Genomic DNA, 21816 nt, shown 5'->3' on the forward strand with positions numbered 1-21816 from the left:
TATATCTCAACCTGACACTTGGAAAGGGAAACAGATTTACCATATAAATTTGTTAAAGATTGTAAAGAGCAGGAAACTTTATTTAAACACCTTATAAGGCTGACCTTGTTCTTGGTCTTCAAGTACCTCTAAATCGTAACTTGGGGCATAAGGATCTCTGTGAACCAACTTTAAATGGGGCAAAAAAGGGTCCTTAAAGGTGGCTGAGTTTCCACACATGGTTGGTGGTCGAGTTTGTTTTGGTATACACTGGGGAGAATAAACTTGGTTCGGCATAACATTGTGACACAAACTGGTGTGATGTCCATCAAAGGCCATAAAGACTCTGTAGGGGAAAATTAGAACAGGTGATAAAGGAAGTACAGGACATGCTACACTTAGGTGTCATAGAAAAGTCCCCTAGTGGATGGTGTAACTCTATTGCACTTGTCCCTAAATCTAACAGAATTACCAGTCTTTGTGTAGAATCCCACAAGGTGAATGTGGTTTCGAAATTTGATGTTTACCCAATGCAGCAGGAGAATGAACTCATTGATCAAATTGGATCAGCCAAGTGTATTTCTAGCATCAATGTTACAAAAGGTTATTTGCAGATAAAGCTGACCAAGAAGTCCAAGCACAAAACACCTTTTTCTACCCCCCTAGATTTGCATCAAATTGTAAATATGCTCTTCGGACTTCCTGGTGCACAAGCGTCTTTTCTGCTTTATGTAACCCCTGACAACATGTGTGTAATTCTGTATAAAAGAAAGACTGTTTGACCATCTATTATAGTACCATATGACCTTCTGATCACTGGTACGTTACACTAGTGTAACTGTCCTTGTTAGGACACTTGAGCTAATAAACATCATTTGCTTCAAGAGCCTGCTTGACAACTACTTCGCTGCTGTAATTCCTGTGAACTGCTGATTAGACCCAACTGTAATCCATTATCCAGTTGTTCTGAGGTTTGGACCCAGCGTCTAGTACCACAATTCTGCCCACTAACCAGCAGCGCTGGCAGTGTGATAGGCCAGGGGGGGAGCCATCCACAGCAACCCTGATCTAAAGGAAGAAGTCAATGGTACCAGCCAGGTGCCCAGTTTGGCGATACACTAGCAGCGACAATTACACAGAAGGACGTGGTTCTGGATACCGTAAAAGTGTCCATTGGTGGCAGCAGCTTAAACCCCTCCTACAGTGGTTAAGGGCACATTTGGGATTAAAAATAAGTGGATGGTGGCAAGGCAAGCCCAACCGGTCCCAAACAACACATCAGACAGGGTGACATAGGCGGTTCATCCTGTCACAGATTTCTGGTGGCAAGCGTTGGGATAATCCCAGACAGCTTTTCATGCACCAGTGAGAAGAGCCGAGTTATTCAGGAGAGGAATAACTTCAGCCAGAAGAACACACAGGATGTCTGATTGAAAAGAGGATGGTGGCAAGCAAGCCCAACTGGTCCCCAGCAACACAACAGACATGGTGGCATAGGCTGTCCATCCTGTAACATGGTCTTCTGAGTGTCAGTGTCACACCTGAGGATCTGTCTGTACCCAGACTGGGTTGTGTCTCTGAAACTGGACTGGTGACTACGTGGATAAAGCTGGGTGGCCTGGTAATGTTCCTCTGCATGTAGTGAATGGTCTAGTGCAGATGGTGAATATATTAGCAGGGGAGAGCAAACTGGAACTGGACTGCTGAACCGGAATGCTGTAACTGGAATGCTAAAAGAGGATTGCTGTAACCAGAATGCTGGAAGAGGATTGCTGTAACCAGAATGCTGGAAGAGGTTTGCTGTAACCAGAATGCTGGAAGAGGATTGCTGTAACCAGAATGCTGGAAGAGGATTGCTGTAACCAGAATGCTGGAAGAGGTTTGCTGTAACCAGAATGCTGGAAGAGGATTGCTGTAACCAGAATGCTGGAAGAGGATTGCTGTAACCAGAATGCTGGAAGAGGATTGCTGTAACTGGAATGGAACCAGAATGCTGGAAGAGGATTGCTGTAACCGGAATGAAACCAGAGTGGATGGAATAAGATTGCAGGAATTGGAGCCAGAATGTACACTTCGCTGTCAGAGCTGACTGGCTGGCTGGCTGGCTAGATAGATTAGATAGATTAGATAGATAGATGGATGGATAGATTAGGATAGATAGATAGATTAGGATAGATAGATAGATAGATAGATAAGGATAGATGGATAGATAGATGGATGGATTAAGATAGATAGATTAAGATAGATAGATAGATAGATAGATTAAGATAGATAGATTAAGATAGATAGATAGATAGATAGATAGATAGATTGCAAACTGCTGGGAACCAGGTTGTCATCTGAAATACAATGTTACACTGGCAACAGGTAAGGGCTCCAGGAAGTCCTTTTATAGTTGTTGTTGATTTCTGATTGGAGACTGCAATCACCTGAGCAGAAACAGCACTTTGAGTTGCTGAACTGGATCAGGTGACTATATCCAAGATGGCAGCTTCCATGGACTGGTTTTGGAGGGAATATGAAATGGAGGCTCTTATTACCTGATTGGCTGAGAGGAATCATGTGACCGAATCCAAGATGCTTATTCTGGAGGGATCTCTGGAGTGGAGACAGATTGGACAGCATATTACAGAGAGGTCTGAAACCAGCAGAGCCTGAAGACTGCAGGGACAACTTGGAATGGCAGCAAACAGGTAAGTGACAGAACCTGAGAGCCTGGTGTGTGACAGCCAGGATTCATTTATTACTATCAAACATATCCTTTGTGAGCATACTGTTTTACTGTCTACAGGCTTTACTAAACAATTTGTACTACAGACAGAAGCCTCCAATATGGGACTAGGGGCAGTCCTGTATCAAGATGTTAAGGGGGTAGAACAACTGGCAACATTAGAATGTACATGGCAAAAAAGTTAACTGAGCCACCTATAATAGAAACAACAGCCAAATATGTTTGTGAAATGCACTTCTATATGATAATAAGCTCATAAATCCGAAATTTGCTAACAAATTGACCTGTGTCTGTGTGTGTTAGGAAATTTAGACTGTAAGCCTCAATGGGGCAGGGACTGATGTGAGTGAGTTCTCTGTACAGTGCTGAGGAATTAGTGGTGCTATATAAATAAATGGTGATGATGATGATGCACACATTTTACATTCACAATGTTTTGCACATTTTATCTTACATAATAATAATAATAATAATAATAATAATAATAATAATAATAGAAGAAGGGGGAGTATAAAGAGGAGGAAAAAGAAGAACCTTTAGCATACAGTAAAGCTGCCTGCAGGGAATTGTACAAAAGTACTGTATATAAAATGTATCATACACTGGGTAGAGTAGGCAAGCAAATGAAGTTGATAATATACATAGATTTTATTCCGTTTCACATTCTGATAAGGTTTTCCTTTGTATATGTAGCCAACTGTTTTGTGTTAACAGTTGTGCAATGTTTCTTGTTTCATTGTTTAATGCTCCTTTGTTCTTATCAGGAATAGGATGACTTTGATGTTTCTAACCATTATAACTGGCTAGGTGTTGTTTTTTACTATTAGACAGGGAAAATCATGCAGTAGAAAAAGTATAGTTTCGCTGGCATTCTTCAACATCTTCTCTGGAAAGTATATTATTACACTTGCCAAGTATTATCACTGTAATGTCATAGTTCATGTCACAATGTCTTAGATGTGACAACATTTTCAAATTAAATTCATATAACTGCAGCTTGTGTTTTGTGTATGGTTCAGTTACCTCACTGACATTTATGCGAGATCAGTGATTTCACCAATTTTATTTATGTAGGCTGCAGCAGGAAGTGCAGGCTTTTATGTATTCAGGACATATTGCTATTTTTTTATTTGACTGTATCAATTACACTTTATAGTGGAAAAATATATTTAAAAAATAAGAGCATTCACATCAGCAGGGTGATTTTAATGTCGACCAGCCTGAATGTCAGACTTGGGTATTTTGTGTTATATGAATAAGAATGAGAACAATATCAAAGGTTCTCTGCCAGTCTAAAGTCATGCAAGTGAAACAAAACATTATCCCTTGTGAACCGTAAAAATGTGGGCCCACATTGATATTATATGTTCACATGTAAACAGGGTATAATTACCCAATAGGCTATTAAGCTGCAGTGTATGGCATGAGGCTATTGGTGTAGATTAGGGTACAAAATTCTGCCAGGGAGAAGTATAAACTAGAATTAATTTTAAAATGTAAGAGAATAGTTGCTATCCAAAATAAAAAGAAAAGATAATATAAAAATGTATTAAGCTTTTAGTCTTGGTGCATTCCCATGGTTAAGACTGAAGACAATGAGACCAATCAGATTCTAGCTGTCATTTTGTAGAAAGTACTAAATAAATGAAAGCTAAAATCTGATTTGTTGCTATAGGCAACATCCCCACTTTTTTAAACCCGCAGCTTAGTAAATATAGCCCAATGAGTCATCCTTGGGCTGGTACTTGAGCATAAGTGTGTAAGTGTTACGGACTTACCTCTCCTCCGTTCCACCGCCGCTCCATCTATGTCGGAAGCCGCACTTCCAGGTTCGGCGGTCACATGACCGCAACTCGGGGCGGGGGTTTTAAATCTCTGCTGGTATTTAATCTTCAGAGCAACTTACCTGATTCCTGGCTCTTGTTCTCTCCATGGATCTCTGTGCTTCCAGCTCCTGTGTGTGAACCCCTGTGTACCAGTACCTGCCTGTATTACTATTCTGGATCTCCTGCCCCTGTGTACTGACCCGGCTTGCTGACTCTTCTTTGATTTCTGGTGACCCTGACCCGGCCTGTCTGACGTTTCTTCGCCTCTGCCCTGTACCTTTGTCACCAGCCCGTGTACCGAACCTGGATATTCTTCCCACTGTGTCTGCTCGTTGATTCTGTACCTCATTGCTCCCTTGTGTACCAATCCCGGCTGACCTCTTCCCTCTGATGAAGTTACTTGTGTAATGAAACACGTAAGGGATCTCACAAGAACAACATAGAAGTTGGCTTTAATTTTTGACAGATTCATCATCACTGGTTCTACCTGCGGGACTTGCGTCATGTGCGTCTAACATTTGGAGTTTTTCATTCTCATCAACAGCCGCACGAGTTGCTTTATTGTGGTATCTGGAATCAGATTTAGAGGTTGCTCCCTCTTTACAACAAAGAACTTGTCAGGTCTGTATAAATCATTATCTTAGCGGCAGCACGGCCACAGAAGCCATTTAAGTGATATACCATCTATATTAGGATACGGTTACTGGCATCTGCATACATTTCTTTGTACATCACAGAGTAAGAGTGCCTTATCATTAAGAGACCGAGGCATCTCAAGACTGGATTAAATTGAAGACATCTATACAGCCAACTGACATAGGTAATATCCTTTGGGAGATACACGATGTGAGCACACTACACCTCTTATATTGTTATATCTAACATTAAGGAGAACAGACTGATTTTCAGTTCAAGATTTATTGCCACTAACGTGAATACGGCTGATTGCAATTATATACTGAGGATATTGCAGCTTTATGATATGAGCATAATTATACACCTCTAATATTGCTATATACAAAGGAGAACAGATGAATTTCAATTTCATCATCTATAGTCATTAATGTGGACATGGATGATTGCTATATTATATTGAGGATATTGCGGTTATGATCGGATCTTTATTCTACACATTTTTTTCCAGTGACTCAGTTATATTTATATTTTACTTTTACATTTTATTTTGACTGGCCAATCATATGATTTTTGTCAATACAAATGGACACATTTCTTCTGAGCTCCATCAGCGCTAAGAGGTCGGTGTGTGTGTATATGTACAGTTATATATCCAATCTGAGTGTATTGCAATCATTTTTTGATATTGTATTGAATTTGTTTATAGGGTCATTTCTATGTGTGTTTTTTGTTTTTATTATGGTGTGATGACATTAATAAATGTTACATTTTACACTTTGTTTTAGTTTACTGCATTGTATATAGGGGGTTTGCAACCACCTTTTGTATTGCAGCTGCTTGACCATTAGGCCATTCTTGTTTGTTTTTATTTATTATTTATAGGCGCCATATCAAAGGATATTTTTCCCTTTTCTAGAAATTCTGCTGGTGAGTGTCAGAGCAACTTACCTGCTTTCTGGCTCTTGTTCTCTCCATGGATCTCTGAGCTTGCAGCTCCTGTGCGTGAACCCCTGTCAATTTAAAAACACAAATGTATGGCCCAAATATATGGGACTCTCATTGTTTAGAGTAGGACCACCCTATTAGCAAAAGCATTGTGGAGTGGTGGGTGGCTTAAACATACATTTGCAAATGTGTGCAACTAAGACTTTTGCATTTTTATCTACAGTAGAAATAGCAGATCTTTTACTGGCTATAGCAGTGTGCTGGGGGTATTTGTCTGTGTTTGTTCCTTTTAGGATAACCCCACCCTTTCATGCACCTGATATAGCCTATAAATTGATTTGAGCAACTTCCATTTTCTTTATTTGTCTGAGAGGCATGGTGATGTCAGTAGCTAAGGGGGAGTGCTGGCATTGGATTGCTATTTGGAGGCTTCTGGGGTGCCTCTTTGGTAAGTTAGCTCTCAATTTAAAAACACATATGTATAGCCCAAATATATGTGACTCTCATTGTGTAGAGTAGGACCACCCTATTAGCAAAATCACCGTGGAGTGGTGGGTGGCTTCAACATACATTTGCAAATGTGTGCAACTAAGACTTTTGCATTTTTATCTACAGTAGAAATAGCAGATCTGTTGCTGGCTATAGCAGTGTGCTGGGGGTATTTGTCTGTGTTTGTTCCTTTTAGGATAACCCCACCCTTTCATGCACCTGATATAGCCTATAAATTGATTTGAGCAACTTCCATTTTCTTTATTTGTCTGAGAGGCATGTTGATGTCAGTAGCTGAGGGGGAGTGCTGGCATTGGATTGCTATTTGGAGGCTTCTGGGGTGCCTCTTTGGTAAGTTAGCTCTCAATTTAAAAACACATATGTATGGCCCAAATATATGGGACTCTCATTGTTTAGAGTAGGACCACCCTATTAGCAAAAGCACCGTGGAGTGGTGGGTGGCTTCAACATACATTTGCAAATGTGTGCAACTAAGACTTTTGCATTTTTATCTACAGTAGAAATAGCAGACCTGTTGCTGGCTATAGCAGTGTGCTGGGGGTATTTGTCTGTGTTTGTTCCTTTTAGGATAACCCCACCCTTTCATGCACCTGATATAGCCTATAAATTGATTTGAGCAACTTCCATTTTCTTTATATATCTACAGGTTTTCCAGAGTCCCATTTTGCAGGGCCTCTCCTGTCCTTGCCCATGAGAGGCAGGCATTGTACCTTAGTTAAGTTAGAAAAAACAGCCTTGAATTGAATGGATGGAGCGAAGTGTGTAGTTACCTTTAGTCACATTCTCGTCAAAGTGACCTAGAAAGCCATGAGGTCGGGCCCCAGTCCTGACTCACTGACACATGGTTAGAAGCTAATGATGCTGATTTAGCGGGGAATGTTGTGGATCTCCCGCTGTGTTCTTTATTCAGCAAGGCTAGAATATTTTGTAGCAGGCAGGTAGCTGGAGCAGTGTAGGAGTTTCAAAAAAACAGACAGAAGTGGTAGTGCAGTGTGTAAGACAGTTGTCAGATAGCGCCCTTGGTCACAGCTCACTGTAATATCCTATGTAGACTTGATGAATGTCAAGAGCAGTGTGACATAAAAAACACTTGGTGGCAGAGGAATTTAACTGTAAGACTGTAGAGGCTGGAAACTGACAGTCAAGGATATAGGTGTACAGGCAGATGGAAATTAATGGCAGGGGCACAGAGGTGACTGAATCCACAGCACAGACCTGATGTATTGGGGTCTAATGTATAGGTCTTCAGTTGAGCCCCAGTATATCCACGGGCATGTGAACATTTATACACACTATTGTAGGTGTGCTACATATGTGTTGAGGTATGAATTATTTGGCAGCCGCAAAGCTGACCGTGTCTGTCTCTTGTTGCCAGGAACATTCCCGGTGTGGGACGCTAAGGTATGTGTGCCTGCATGCTGGACCAGCCCTGTATGGATTTGATGTATACTGGAGTGATTGAAAATGTTGAATCAATCTAATTGATCAGAGAATATTGTTAATAAACAAAACCTGTTCCCACTTTAATTTAAAGCTAGCATCCATATCTGCTGGTAAGACATTTGGATTCCTAAATGTTGGGTGTATACAGATCACAGGATGTGTACTTCAAAGTGTTCACAGCAGTTTCACACTTTGGGATCCAGTAAATGTAGTGGGGACTCTTCTGCTGGTCAGAACTTTCAGTGGTTTAGCCGAGATAGTAAAAACAAATTCACAATGGACACTAATTATTCATTAAAAAGGAAAATGAACCAACAAAAATGTTTAACTTGATCTCAGCAAATTATTTGAGGGATAACTTGCATTACCCTCAACCAGAAATCACCAAAAAAAGTATAGCGCTTGAGCCCCAAATATGGATGAAATAAAAAATATGACAGCCTTTCATGCATGTAATTCCCTACAACTAGCCATGTATTTACAGCCTGCAACAGTTGAAAGTGAACTAGTTGAGGTGTAACCATTATCTCTTTAAATGGGGCTCTGCATATGGGAGACTTTTTATGGTATAATTGCTTTTCAAAAGTAAGTATAGCAGGTTGCATTCTTTAATGAACACAAGAAGAGTTCTTATGCTTTTTAGAATAGACACAAGGACATCAGTTGGTGTGGTGCATTGTATAAGACAATAGCAAATTTAGAACATCTATCTCAGATTTTGGGGTTAATTTTATGTTAAAAGAATAACATTCTCTCTATTTTCATAGATAACTGTATCATGTGATTCACAGTGGAGATTATCAATCACAATAGTTCTTGTGTGATCACAAGAGATCACACAAATCTTTTTGCAAGATACCACTACTACTCACATTTTAATTTATTACATATATCTAAAGTAATTATAATTATTGATTACTGTATTTTTAACTAATTTTCACATTCACATGATTTGAAAATCAGGATACAACCACAACCACAGTAAAAGCAATTGGGCTGATACTGAGTTGGACACGTATGCGCAGAAACAAATATCTCACACATACAAATAGCGTAATTATGCCCATATGCTAATTCAGATGTATCTAAAGATTACACCAGTGGCATAAGTGACAGATTTATGCCACGTACCTGCAACCAGATCATGATCACAAGAAAACCTTTTAACATTTGCTTTGATAGTGAAACATACATTGCTATTAAGATTGATTAAATAACCTTAGTATGAATGAAAGTACAAAAAAATGAGTGCTAGTACTGGCAACCACCATCATGATCAGTGTGTATTGCAAGTGATAAGGCTACTGACAGGCACATGCTCATCCCTGTGCAAGTCTGACTTACTAGCAATTATGAAAATACGTCCTTGCTGTACTCAGCAAACATTAGACTGGTCTTTCTCTATCCCATTCTGCATCTTCAGTCTTAAGGAGGCGCTAGAGTCAGATACAAACAAATCGACATACAAATATAAGAGTGCAACTTCTTTTATTCACATGTGTTGTACAGAAAAGTGTATTTTACGCTAAACAAAGGGGCAAATGCCCAACTCAGCATGAGCCCCTATGTGTTTATCCTATGTTTATATTACTCATCAAAACATAGTTTTATATTGTTGTTGAGACACATTGAGTTTTTGCCTATTTTTGCCAATTGTGCATATGGCAACGCTGGTCACATGACTATTAAAATTACACAGTAGTTCATTAAAAAATTACTTTTCTATTAATTAAAATATTATTTTGTTTGTTTTTAGAAAATGTTTTAATAAAAACGACAATTGTGACATTGCAGACTACAATTTTGAATCAGGATCCTTAACTGATCGGACCACAAATATGTTTGTGGTCATCAACTCAGCAAAAGTTGATGGAAATTTTTAACATCTCTAGAACTCTAATTGGCTCACTTAAGGACATCTATTCTCTTAATATTAAAGTACTCCAGTGTTTCTCTTGCCTGTACTTTGTACCAATGTCTTGATGAAAGACAAATTCCTTCCCTAGTTTGAGAATATTGACAGAGGGTAGCATGTTTTTTGTCAAGGATTCGTCTGTAATATGCATCATTCAAAATTTCATTAATCCTGACAAGATTTCCAATCCCTGCTATTGAAAGTACTTACATAAATTGATACTGCATTTGCTATTCAGAGTGTCGGACTGGGGCTGTAAGGGAGGATGCAAAGGTAAAGAATAGAGTGGTCTTCTTTATCACAACATGCAATACCAACTCTCTTGAGGAAATGAATGCACAACTTTATTTCATTGCCTTGCTCTGCAGTTGAATCATAACCAGTGGTCGGAGTAGAAATTTAGAAGTGGCAAAAATGTAATGGGAATGTAAGTGAAATAGTTTTACAATGAAGGCAGTAGGAGAAGTGGCAGTATGGTGTGCCAGAGTGTACACCCCCACCTCGAGCACTGATCAGAACTAATGGCAATGGCTTACACAGATGGTCACAAGAGCTGAAACTGAATCTACCTACCCCTCAAACTCTCACCTGTACACGGCCAGTCTCTGAATGTTCTCCAGATGCTCCCACACAGCTTAAAGTCCCACTCTCTACTACCTGTCACTCTTGGGTGTCTCAGGGCCAGATTTGATTCATATGCCATTACTGATTCACTAACCTGTCAGGTTTATTACACCCTGTACCAGTCTCTTATACTGTGCTCTGATAAATTCAGTAACTTTCCATCCCCCCTCTGTCCTGCATTAAGTGAATTGTAGAGCCTTCCTCTTAAAACTCAAATTCACTGTACTCTTGACTGTCATTTGGCCACTCAAACTCACTACAGTTGAACTGAGTTGTGCATCATATGTCTTCAAAAGCCAGATGTCAGTCATGGTCAAGAATAATTTAAAAGCATATAAACTTGAACTCAAAGGTAAATTAATGCAGTGCTCTTATGTCCAACAAACAAAAAACAGCAATGGGAATAGAGACTGTCCCTCTTAAAACTAGGGATGAGCGCACTCGGATTTCTGAAATCCGAGCCCACCCGAACGTTGCGGATCCGAGTCGGATCCGAGACAGATCCGGGTATTGGCGCCAAATTCAAAAGTGAAACTGAGGCTCTGACTCATAATCCCGTTGTCGGATCTCGCGATACTCGGATCCTATAAATTCCCCGCTAGTCGCCGCCATCTTCACTCGGGCATTGATCAGGGTAGAGGGAGGGTGTGTTAGGTGGTCCTCTGTGCTGTTTAGTTCTGTGCTGTTTAGTTCTGTGCTGTTTAGTTCTGTGCTGTTTAGTTCTGTGCTGTTTAGTGCTGTGCTGTGCTGTGCTGTTTAGTGCTGTGCTGTGCTGTGCTGTGCTGTGCTGTGCTGTGCTGTGTTCTGCAGTATCAGTCCAGTGGTGCTGTGTGCTGTGCTCTGTCCTTCTGAGGTCAGTGGTGCTGCTGGGTCCTGTGCTGTGTCCTGTTCAGTCCAGTGGTGCTGTGTCCTGTGCTCTGTGCTTCTAAGGGCATAGTTATTTCCCCAATATTCCCCTGTGTTTAAAAAAATAAAAAAAAGTTTTTTTAAAAAATACCAAAAACTACTTTAATATTTTTTAATTACCACAAAATTTTCACAACCAATCCTGCAGTATAAGCCCATTGGTACTGCAATATTACCAAGTTCACACATTCAGCAGTAAAAGTCCAGTGGTACTGCAATATTACAAAGTTTACACATTCTGCAGTATCAGTCCAGTGGTGCTGTGTCCTGTGCTCTGTCCTGCTGAGTTCCGTAGTGCTGCTGGGTCCTGTGCCGTGTCCTGTTCAGTCCAGTGGTGCTGTGTCCTGTGCTCTGTGCTTCTAAGGGCATTGTTATTTCCCCATTATTCCCAAGTTTTTAAAAAATAAAAAAAAAGTAAAAAAAAATAAAAAATTTAAAAAAAAAAAAATATATAATAATTATAACCAAATTTGCAAAACCAATCCAGCATTATAAGTCCATTGGTACTGCAATATTACCAAGTTCACACATTCTGCAGTATCAGTCCAGTGGTGCTGTGTCCTGTGTCCTGTGCTCTGTCCTGCTGAGTTCCGTAGTGCTGCTGGGTCCTGTGCCGTGTCCTGTTCAGTCCAGTGGTGCTGTGTCCTGTGCTCTGTGCTTCTAAGGGCATAGTTATTTCCCCACTATTCCCAAGTTTTTTAAAAATAAGAAAAAAGTAAAAAAAAATAAAAAATTTAAAAAAAAAATAAAAAATAATAATTATAACCAAATTTGCAAAACCAATCCAGCAGTATAAGTCCATTGGTACTGCAATATTACCAAGTTCACACATTCTGCAGTATCTTGTGCTACATATAATGGAGACCAAAAATTTGGAGGATAAAGTAGGGAAAGATCAAGACCCACTTCCTCCTAATGCTGAAGCTGCTGCCACTAGTCATGACATAGACGATGAAATGCCATCAACGTCGTCTTCCAAGCCCGATGCCCAATCTCGTAGTACCGGGCATGTAAAATCCAAAAAGCCCAAGTTAAGAAAAAGTAGCAAAAAGAGAAACTTAAAATCATCTGAGGAGAAACGTAAAGTTGCCAATATGCCATTTACGACACGGAGTGGCAAGGAACGGCTTAGGCCCTGGCCCGTGTTCATGACTAGTGGTTCAGCTTCACCCACGGATCTTAGCCCTCCTCCTCCTCCCCCCCCCTACAAAAAATTGAAGAGAGTTATGCTGTCAGCAACAAAACAGCAAACAACTCTGCCTTCTAAAGAGAAATTATCACAAATCCCCAAGGCGAGTCCAAGGGTGTTGGTGGTTGTCAAGCCTGACCTTCCCATCACTGTACGGGAAGAGGTGGCTCGGGAGGAGGCTATTGATGATGTAGCTGGCGCTGTGGAGGAACTTGATGATGAGGATGGTGATGTGGTTATTGTAAATGAGGCACCAGGGGGGGAAACAGCTGATGTCCATGGGATGAAAAAGCCCATCGTCATGCCTGGTCAGAAGACCAAAAAATGCACCTCTTCGGTCTGGAGTTATTTTTATCCAAATCCAGACAACCAATGTATGGCAATATGTAGCTTATGTAAAGCTCAAATAAGCAGGGGTAAGGATCTTGCCCACCTAGGAACATCCTCCCTTATACGTCACCTGAATAACCTTCATAGTTCAGTGGTTAGTTCAGGAACTGGGGCTAGGACCCTCATCGGTACAGGGACACCTAAATCCCGTGGTCCAGTTGGATACACACCAGCAACACCCTCCTCGTCAACTTCCTCCACAATCTCCATCAGATTCAGTCCTGCAGCCCAAGTCAGCAGCCAGACTGAGTCCTCCTCAATACGGGATTCATCCGAGGAATCCTGCAGCGGTACGCCTACTACTGCCACTGCTGCTGTTGCTGCTGTTAGTCGGTCATCTTCCCAGAGGGGAAGTCGTAAGACCGCTAAGTCTTTCACCAAACAATTGACCGTCCAACAGTCGTTTGCCATGACCACCAAATACGATAGTAGTCACCCTATTGCAAAGTGTATAACTGCGGCTGTAACTGCAATGTTGGTGTTAGACGTGCGCCCGGTGTCCGCCATCAGTGGAGTGGGATTTAGAGGGTTGATGGAGGTATTGTGTCCCCGGTACCAAATCCCCTCGAGATTCCACTTCACTAGGCAGGCGATACCAAAAATGTACAGAGAAGTACGATCAAGTGTCCTCAGTGCTCTTAAAAATGCGGTTGTACCCACTGTCCACTTAACCACGGACATGTGGACAAGTGGTTCTGGGCAAACGAAGGACTATATGACTGTGACAGCCCACTGGGTAGATGCATCCCCTTCCGCAGCAACAGCAACAGCTGCATCAGTAGCAGCATCTACAAAATGGCTGCTCATGCAAAGGCAGGCAACATTGTGCATTACAGGCTTTAATAAGAGGCACAACGCTGACAACATATTAGAGAAAATGAGGGAAATTATCTCCCAGTGGCTTACCCCACTTAGACTCTCATGGGGATTTGTGGTGTCAGACAATGCCAGTAACATTGTGCGGGCATTAAATATGGGCAATTTCCAGCACGTCCCATGTTTTGCCCACACCATTAATTTGGTGGTGCAGCATTACCTCAAGAGTGACAGGGGTGTGCAGGAGATGCTTGCGGTGGCCCGCAAAATTGCTGGACACTTTCGGCATTCAGCCAGTGCCTACCGCAGACTAGAGGCACATCAAAAAAGCTTGAACCTGCCCTGCCATCACCTCAAACAAGAGGTTGTGACGCGCTGGAACTCCACCCTCTATATGCTGCAGAGGATGGAGGAGCAGCAAAAGGCCATTCAGGCCTACACAGCCACCTACGACATAGGCAAAGGAGTGGGGATGCGCCTGAGTCAAGCGCAGTGGAGACTGATTTCCGTGTTGTGCAAGGTTCTGCAGCCATTTGAACTTGCCACACGAGAAGTCAGTTCCGACACTGCCAGCTTGAGTCAGGTCATTCCCCTGATCAGGCTGTTGCAGAAGCAGCTGGAGAAAGTGAGGGAGGAGCTGGTAAGCCATTGCGATTACAGCAAGCATGTAGCTCTTGTGGATGTAGCCCTTCGTACGCTTTGCCAGGAGTCGAGGGTGGTCACTCTTTTAAAGTCAGAGGAATACATTCTGGCCACCGTGCTCGATCCTCGGTTTAAAGCGTATGTGTCACGGGCACTAGGAGTCTTTACCCAGGGATCACCAGGTGATAGGCTTACCAGAGCAGTATAGGTGGTAATATGGTACTCTGGTAGCAGGGTGATCACGGAACAGGAAATAGCAGATGATGAGATGCTCAGGAAAGTCTATGACTAGCAGCACTGGCAATATGGAGGTAGTAATACACGAGGAACTGTATGGACAAAGGACACGTGAAGGTAGTCAGTGGTCTGCGGTAGCAAGTTGTACCACTGCTATAGTGAGGAGGAATGTCCAACAGAAACGAGGAGGTGATGAGAGTCAGCGGTCTGCGGATAGCAAGTTGTACCGCTGTCTGAGTGAAGGAATGGAATCCAAGTGGAGGTATCCGGGGAGTCAGTGGTCTGCGTTAGCAAGTTGTACCACTGCTATGTGAGAGGATACTGGAGCAGGTGAAACTGGAAACAGGGGTCAGTGGTCTGCCACTAGCAAGTTGTACCACTGAATATATATGTGAGGAGGTGCACGGGGAGAGACTGCAACACAATATATACACGGGCACCTTGACTTTGATCCACAGTAATATGCACAATATAAATGTATAAATGACTGAACAACACTGCCAATATAGAAAGTCTCTTGAAGTAATCCAGCATGAGATAACACAGTCAATGATGGCAATAGACTCAGCGGATAGCAAACTCCAGAGGAGAACCAACACAGTCCAGCAAGGTATGCAATACACAGCACAGTCAATGAGAAGTATGCATACCGTGGTTCAGGAGAAGGCAGTCAGACAGGAGTGCAGAGATACCTGAACGGCAGGAGGCCGGCAGGATGCAAAGTCCCTGGATGGGTGAAGCGGTGGTCTAGTAGGTGCAGCGCACAGGTAGGTAGACCAGCAGGGAACACAGGAAAGCGTGGAGAGCGGATCAGCAGTAGATGGATGAGTAGCGCTGAGGAGTAGCAGCAGCGGGTCTCTGCGGGAACACGGAGGTAGCCAATAGCAACCAGCAGGTGCAGTAACGATGGAACACGGGAGAGCAGAGTTGAACTGGAACTGTTGATCACGGAGAGTAGCGGGTGGCAATAGTGGCAGCAGACTCAAGGACACACGGGAGAGTAGACAAGAACTGAAGACTGAAGCGCACAGAGGCAGCGGATAGGAATCAGCCAAACAGTCACGATGAAACACAGACGGGTTGCAGGTTGAAGACTGTAGTGCACGGAGGCAGCGGATAGGAATCAGCTAACAGTCACGATGATGAAACACAGACGAGTTGCAGGTTGAAGACTGTAGTGCACGGAGGCAGCGGATAGGAATCAGCTAGCAGTCACGATGATGAAACACAGACGAGTTGCAGGTTGAAGACTGTAGTGCACAGAGGCAGCGGATAGGAATCAGCTAACAGTCACAATCATGAACAGGTGAGTGGATGTGGATGAAAGACTGTAGTGCACGGAGGCAGCGGATAGGCATCAGCTAACAGTCCCAATAATACATGGTAGAGTTGAAGTGGTTAGAAGACTGTAGTGCACGGAGGCAGCGGATAGGAATCAGCTCACAGTCACGATGATACAGTAGATGGTAGAAGTGGTATGGGAACCACAGTAGTAGAAGTGGTTTGGAAACCACAGAGGTAGAAGTGGTTTGGAAACCACAGAATCAGCAGGGCTGAATAAACAGGAAACACAGGAACACCTTCAGAGACTCATGGGGAATGAGACTCCAAGATCAGGCAACGTGGTGTTGACCACAGGTGCTTAATATAGGGAGGTTGCCTGATCTGCCAATTAAGTTAAAGGAACATACACTGAAGGTTTGGAAAGGGCTGCGCATGCGCAGTCCCTCAGGATAGAGGACGTCCACGGTTCCTAATAGTCCGGGAAGAAGCACTCACAGTCCGGTGAGTGACAGTACCCCCCCTTTTAAAGGTGGGCACAGAACGCCTGGAACCGGGCTTGTCCGGATTTTTGGAATAAAACTTCTTCAGAAGGGCAGGAGCATTAAGATCTTCAGCTTTGATCCATGAACGCTCTTCAGGACCAAAGCCCTTCCAATGAACGAGGAAACGGAGGACTCCTCGCGAAATTTTTGCATCCAATACCTCAGTAATCTCGAAATCCTCCTCCTGATGAACTTGAACTGGCTGCGGTGCTGAGGGAGGAGTCGAGAAACGATTGATAATAAGAGGTTTGAGTAAGGACACATGGAAGGCATTGGAAATCCGAAGATTCTTAGGAAGAAGAAGTTTAACACATACTGGATTGATAACTTGAATGATCCTATATGGACCAATAAAACGAGGGGCGAATTTCATAGATGGAACCTTCAAACGAATATTTTTGGTAGATAACCAGACACGATCTCCAATTTTTAGTGGTGGAATAGCCCGCCTCTTCTTATCTGCGAAAGACTTATATTTGTTAGATGTCTTCTTTAAACAGGTTTTGACCTGAGACCAGATATTTTTGAAGGTCTGACAAGCAGTCTCCACAGCAGGAACTTGGGTGGGCGGGAGGGCAGGAAATTCCGGAAAAGACGGATGGTGACCGTAGACCACAAAGAATGGAGTTTTGGATGATGACTCATGGTACATGTTGTTATGGGCGAATTCAGCCCAAGGAAGCAATTCTACCCAGTTGTCTTGGTTGGCTGAAGAGAACATCCTAATAAAAGTCTCAAGATCTTGATTGACTCGTTCCGTTTGTCCGTTAGATTGCGGATGGTAAGACGATGAGAGTGCTAATCGTATGCCCAAGGTTTTACAAAGGGCCCGCCAGAATCTGGAAACGAATTGTACTCCTCTATCCGACACAATCTCAGACGGACATCCATGGATGCGGAAGATTTCTTTAATGAAATGTTCAGCCAGAGTAGACGAGGAAGGTAAACCGGACAGAGGGACGAAATGGGCCATCTTCGAAAATCTGTCTACCACTACCCAAATAGTATTGTGATTCTTACTTGGTGGCAAATCAGTAACGAAATCCATACTAATATGGGTCCAAGGCTTGGACGGAATGGGTAGTGGTCGCAGCAACCCTGCTGGAGTTCTGCGGGAGGATTTAAACTGAGAACATAAATCACAGGAAGCAATAAACTCTTTGACGTCTCTCCTCATTGAAGGCCACCAGTAACTACGAGAGAGAATCTCAAAGGTCTTGTGTTCACCGGCGTGTCCAGAAAAACGAGAGGCATGGAACCACGAAAGGATTTTCCTCCTCAGAGTAGGAGGCACAAGGGTCTTCCCAAATGGTAGCATTTTGGTGGATGAAGCAGCCAGAGAAATACATTTGGGGTCTAGAATAGCATGGTTGGGAACCTCTTCTACATCAGAGGACGTCACAAAAGCTCGAGATAGAGCGTCAGCTTTCTTGTTCTTAGCGGCTGGTTTGAAGGTTATAATTAATTCAAAACGGGAAAAGAAAAGAGACCATCTTGCTTGACGAGGGTTCAAGCATTGAGCAGATTGCAAATATGACAAGTTCTTATGATCCGTGAAGATCGTCACCGGATGGCGAGCTCCTTCCAACAAGTATCTCCATTCCTCTAATGCAGCTTTGATGGCCAGCAACTCCTTGTCCCCGATAGTATAATTTTTCTCTGCGGGCAGAAGACCCCGAGAGTAGAAGGCACAAGGATGTAATTTTTGTTGCTCCGAGCGTTGGGAGAGAATAGCTCCTAAGCCCACATTAGAGGCATCTACTTCTAGGAAGAAGGGGAGTGTCACATCAGGCTGTCGCAGAATGGGAGCAGACGAGAAGGACTCTTTGAGGATTTGAAAGGCTTGGAGAGCCTCAGATGACCATTGCTTAGTATTAGCCCCTTTCCGAGTTAGGGCCACAATGGGAGATGCAATGGATGAAAAGTCTTGAATGAAGCGTCTATAGTAATTGGCAAAACCTAAAAAACGCTGGATGGCACGAAGAGTAGTTGGCTGGGGCCAATGTAGTACAGCATTTACTTTGTCTGGATCCATCTTCAGGCCAACTCCGGAAACTATATACCCCAAGAATGGAATCTGGGGTAACTCGAATGAACATTTTTCCAATTTACAGAACAATGAGTTTTTCCGTAGTCTGGAGAGGACCTCTGCCACATGTTGGTGATGAGAAGGCAGGTCCTGTGAGAAGATCAATATGTCGTCCAGGTAGACAACGACACATACATATAATAAGTCCCGAAAGATCTCATTGATGAAACCCTGGAAAACAGCGGGGGCATTACACAGCCCGAAGGGCATTACTAAATATTCGTAATGCCCATCTCTGGTGTTAAACGCGGTCTTCCATTCGTCACCGGAACGGATTCTAATTAAATTGTAGGCACCACGAAGATCCAACTTAGTAAATATCCGAGCTCCCTTGATGCGATCAAATAGCTCAGTGATCAGCGGAATGGGATACCGATTCTTGATAGTAATGGCGTTGAGTCCACGAAAATCTATACAAGGGCGTAATGATCCATCCTTCTTTTTGACGAAGAAGAACCCAGCTCCAGCGGGAGAGGTGGAAGGTCGAATGAACCCACGCTGGAGATTCTCCTGTATGTACTCAGATGTGGCTTGAGTTTCAGGTAACGAGAGAGGATAGACCCGACCCCTGGGAGGAGTCTTGCCAGGTAGAAGGTCGATCGGACAATCCCAAGAACGATGAGGAGGAAGACGTTCAGACTGAGCTTTATCAAACACATCGGCAAATGAAGCATACTGAGGAGGGAGTCCCGGGGAGGAAGATGAGATGAACGATTGCTGTACTTTAATAGGAATAACTTGAGAGAGACAACGATGGTGACATTCAGACCCCCAAGACGTAACTTGAGGGGTGCGCCAGTCAATCTGGGGAGAGTGACACTGAAGCCATGGAAGGCCTAAGACAATCGGACTTCTCGTAACTGGAAGAATTAAAAACGAAATTTCTTCATGGTGTAGTACACCAATCTGAAGGGTTACTGGAGACGTACTCTGGGTGATGAGACCATTGATGAGGCGTGATCCATCTATAGCCGTCACAGTAATGGGTGTTTTTAAAGTGATCACTGGTAGGGACCATTGATTCACTAGTGATTTAGAAATGAAATTTCCTGCTGCTCCGGAATCAATCAATGCCTGTGACTCAAAGGATTTGGTAGCAAAGGAAATCGTAACATCAAAAGCGCAGACTTTAGATTTCATAGACAATGGAGAGGACTCCAGGGACCCTAACTTCACCTCTCCAGAACTAGTTAGGGCCTGGCATTTCCCGATCTCTTAGGGCAAGAGCTGAGCATATGCGTGGAATCAGCACAATAGATACAGAGTCTATTCTTTACTCTTCGTTTCCTTTCCTCTGAAGATAATTTGGAACGTCCTATCTCCATGGGAATCACAGAGGATGGAGCTGGACGAAATTGAGGGTTTAAACGAAGAGGTGCTTTGACAGCTGTTGTTTTCTCAGACTCTCTTTCACGAAATCTCATATCTACACGATGGCAAAGAGAGATCAAATCTTCTAGTGACGAAGGAAGCTCTTGGGTAGTCAGTGCATCTTTAATTTTATCGGAGAGCCCCTGCCAGAAGGCGGCAACTAATGCTTCAGTGTTCCACTGAAGTTCAGAGGCTAAGATCCTAAATTGAATGACATACTGTCCTACTGTATGGGAGCCTTGTCGCAAACGAAGAATGCTGGAAGCAGCGGAGGTCACACGACCTGGTTCATCGAACACACTTCGGAACGTGGAAATGAATTTGGCACTATCTTGTAGAATTGGATCGTTTCTTTCCCACAGGGGGGAGGCCCAAGCCAGGGCTTGTCCCGAAAACAATGAGATAAGATAGGCCACTCTGGAACGATGGGTAGAAAAATTTTGAGGTTGGAGTTCAAAATGGACTGAACATTGGTTAAGGAAACCTCTACAAGTTTTGGGGTCCCCGTCATATTTTGACGGAGTAGGCAGGTGAAGCGTAGGAGCTGTAGACACCTGGGATGGCACTGGGGAAACGGAGGAAAGCACAGGAGCTTCAATATTAGCTGTAACAGTCTGTCCAGATGTTCCTTGGGAGGTTAATGATTGGTAACATTGAAGTAACAGCTGTTGGCGAGCATCCTGTTGCTCCACACGGCTGACCAGATGCTGCAGCATCTCTTTAGCGGTAGGTTCCGTATCTGGGTCTGTCATGGCCTGATCTTACTGTCACGGGCACTAGGAGTCTTTACCCAGGGATCACCAGGTGATAGGCTTACCAGAGCAGTATAGGTGGTAATATGGTACTCTGGTAGCAGGGTGATCACGGAACAGGAAATAGCAGATGATGAGATGCTCAGGAAAGTCTATGACTAGCAGCACTGGCAATATGGAGGTAGTAATACACGAGGAACTGTATGGACAAAGGACACGTGAAGGTAGTCAGTGGTCTGCGGTAGCAAGTTGTACCACTGCTATAGTGAGGAGGAATGTCCAACAGAAACGAGGAGGTGATGAGAGTCAGCGGTCTGCGGATAGCAAGTTGTACCGCTGTCTGAGTGAAGGAATGGAATCCAAGTGGAGGTATCCGGGGAGTCAGTGGTCTGCGTTAGCAAGTTGTACCACTGCTATGTGAGAGGATACTGGAGCAGGTGAAACTGGAAACAGGGGTCAGTGGTCTGCCACTAGCAAGTTGTACCACTGAATATATATGTGAGGAGGTGCACGGGGAGAGACTGCAACACAATATATACACGGGCACCTTGACTTTGATCCACAGTAATATGCACAATATAAATGTATAAATGACTGAACAACACTGCCAATATAGAAAGTCTCTTGAAGTAATCCAGCATGAGATAACACAGTCAATGATGGCAATAGACTCAGCGGATAGCAAACTCCAGAGGAGAACCAACACAGTCCAGCAAGGTATGCAATACACAGCACAGTCAATGAGAAGTATGCATACCGTGGTTCAGGAGAAGGCAGTCAGACAGGAGTGCAGAGATACCTGAACGGCAGGAGGCCGGCAGGATGCAAAGTCCCTGGATGGGTGAAGCGGTGGTCTAGTAGGTGCAGCGCACAGGTAGGTAGACCAGCAGGGAACACAGGAAAGCGTGGAGAGCGGATCAGCAGTAGATGGATGAGTAGCGCTGAGGAGTAGCAGCAGCGGGTCTCTGCGGGAACACGGAGGTAGCCAA

Source organism: Mixophyes fleayi, chromosome 4 (assembly GCF_038048845.1).
Source record: "Mixophyes fleayi isolate aMixFle1 chromosome 4, aMixFle1.hap1, whole genome shotgun sequence".
NCBI lineage: Eukaryota > Metazoa > Chordata > Amphibia > Anura > Limnodynastidae > Mixophyes > Mixophyes fleayi.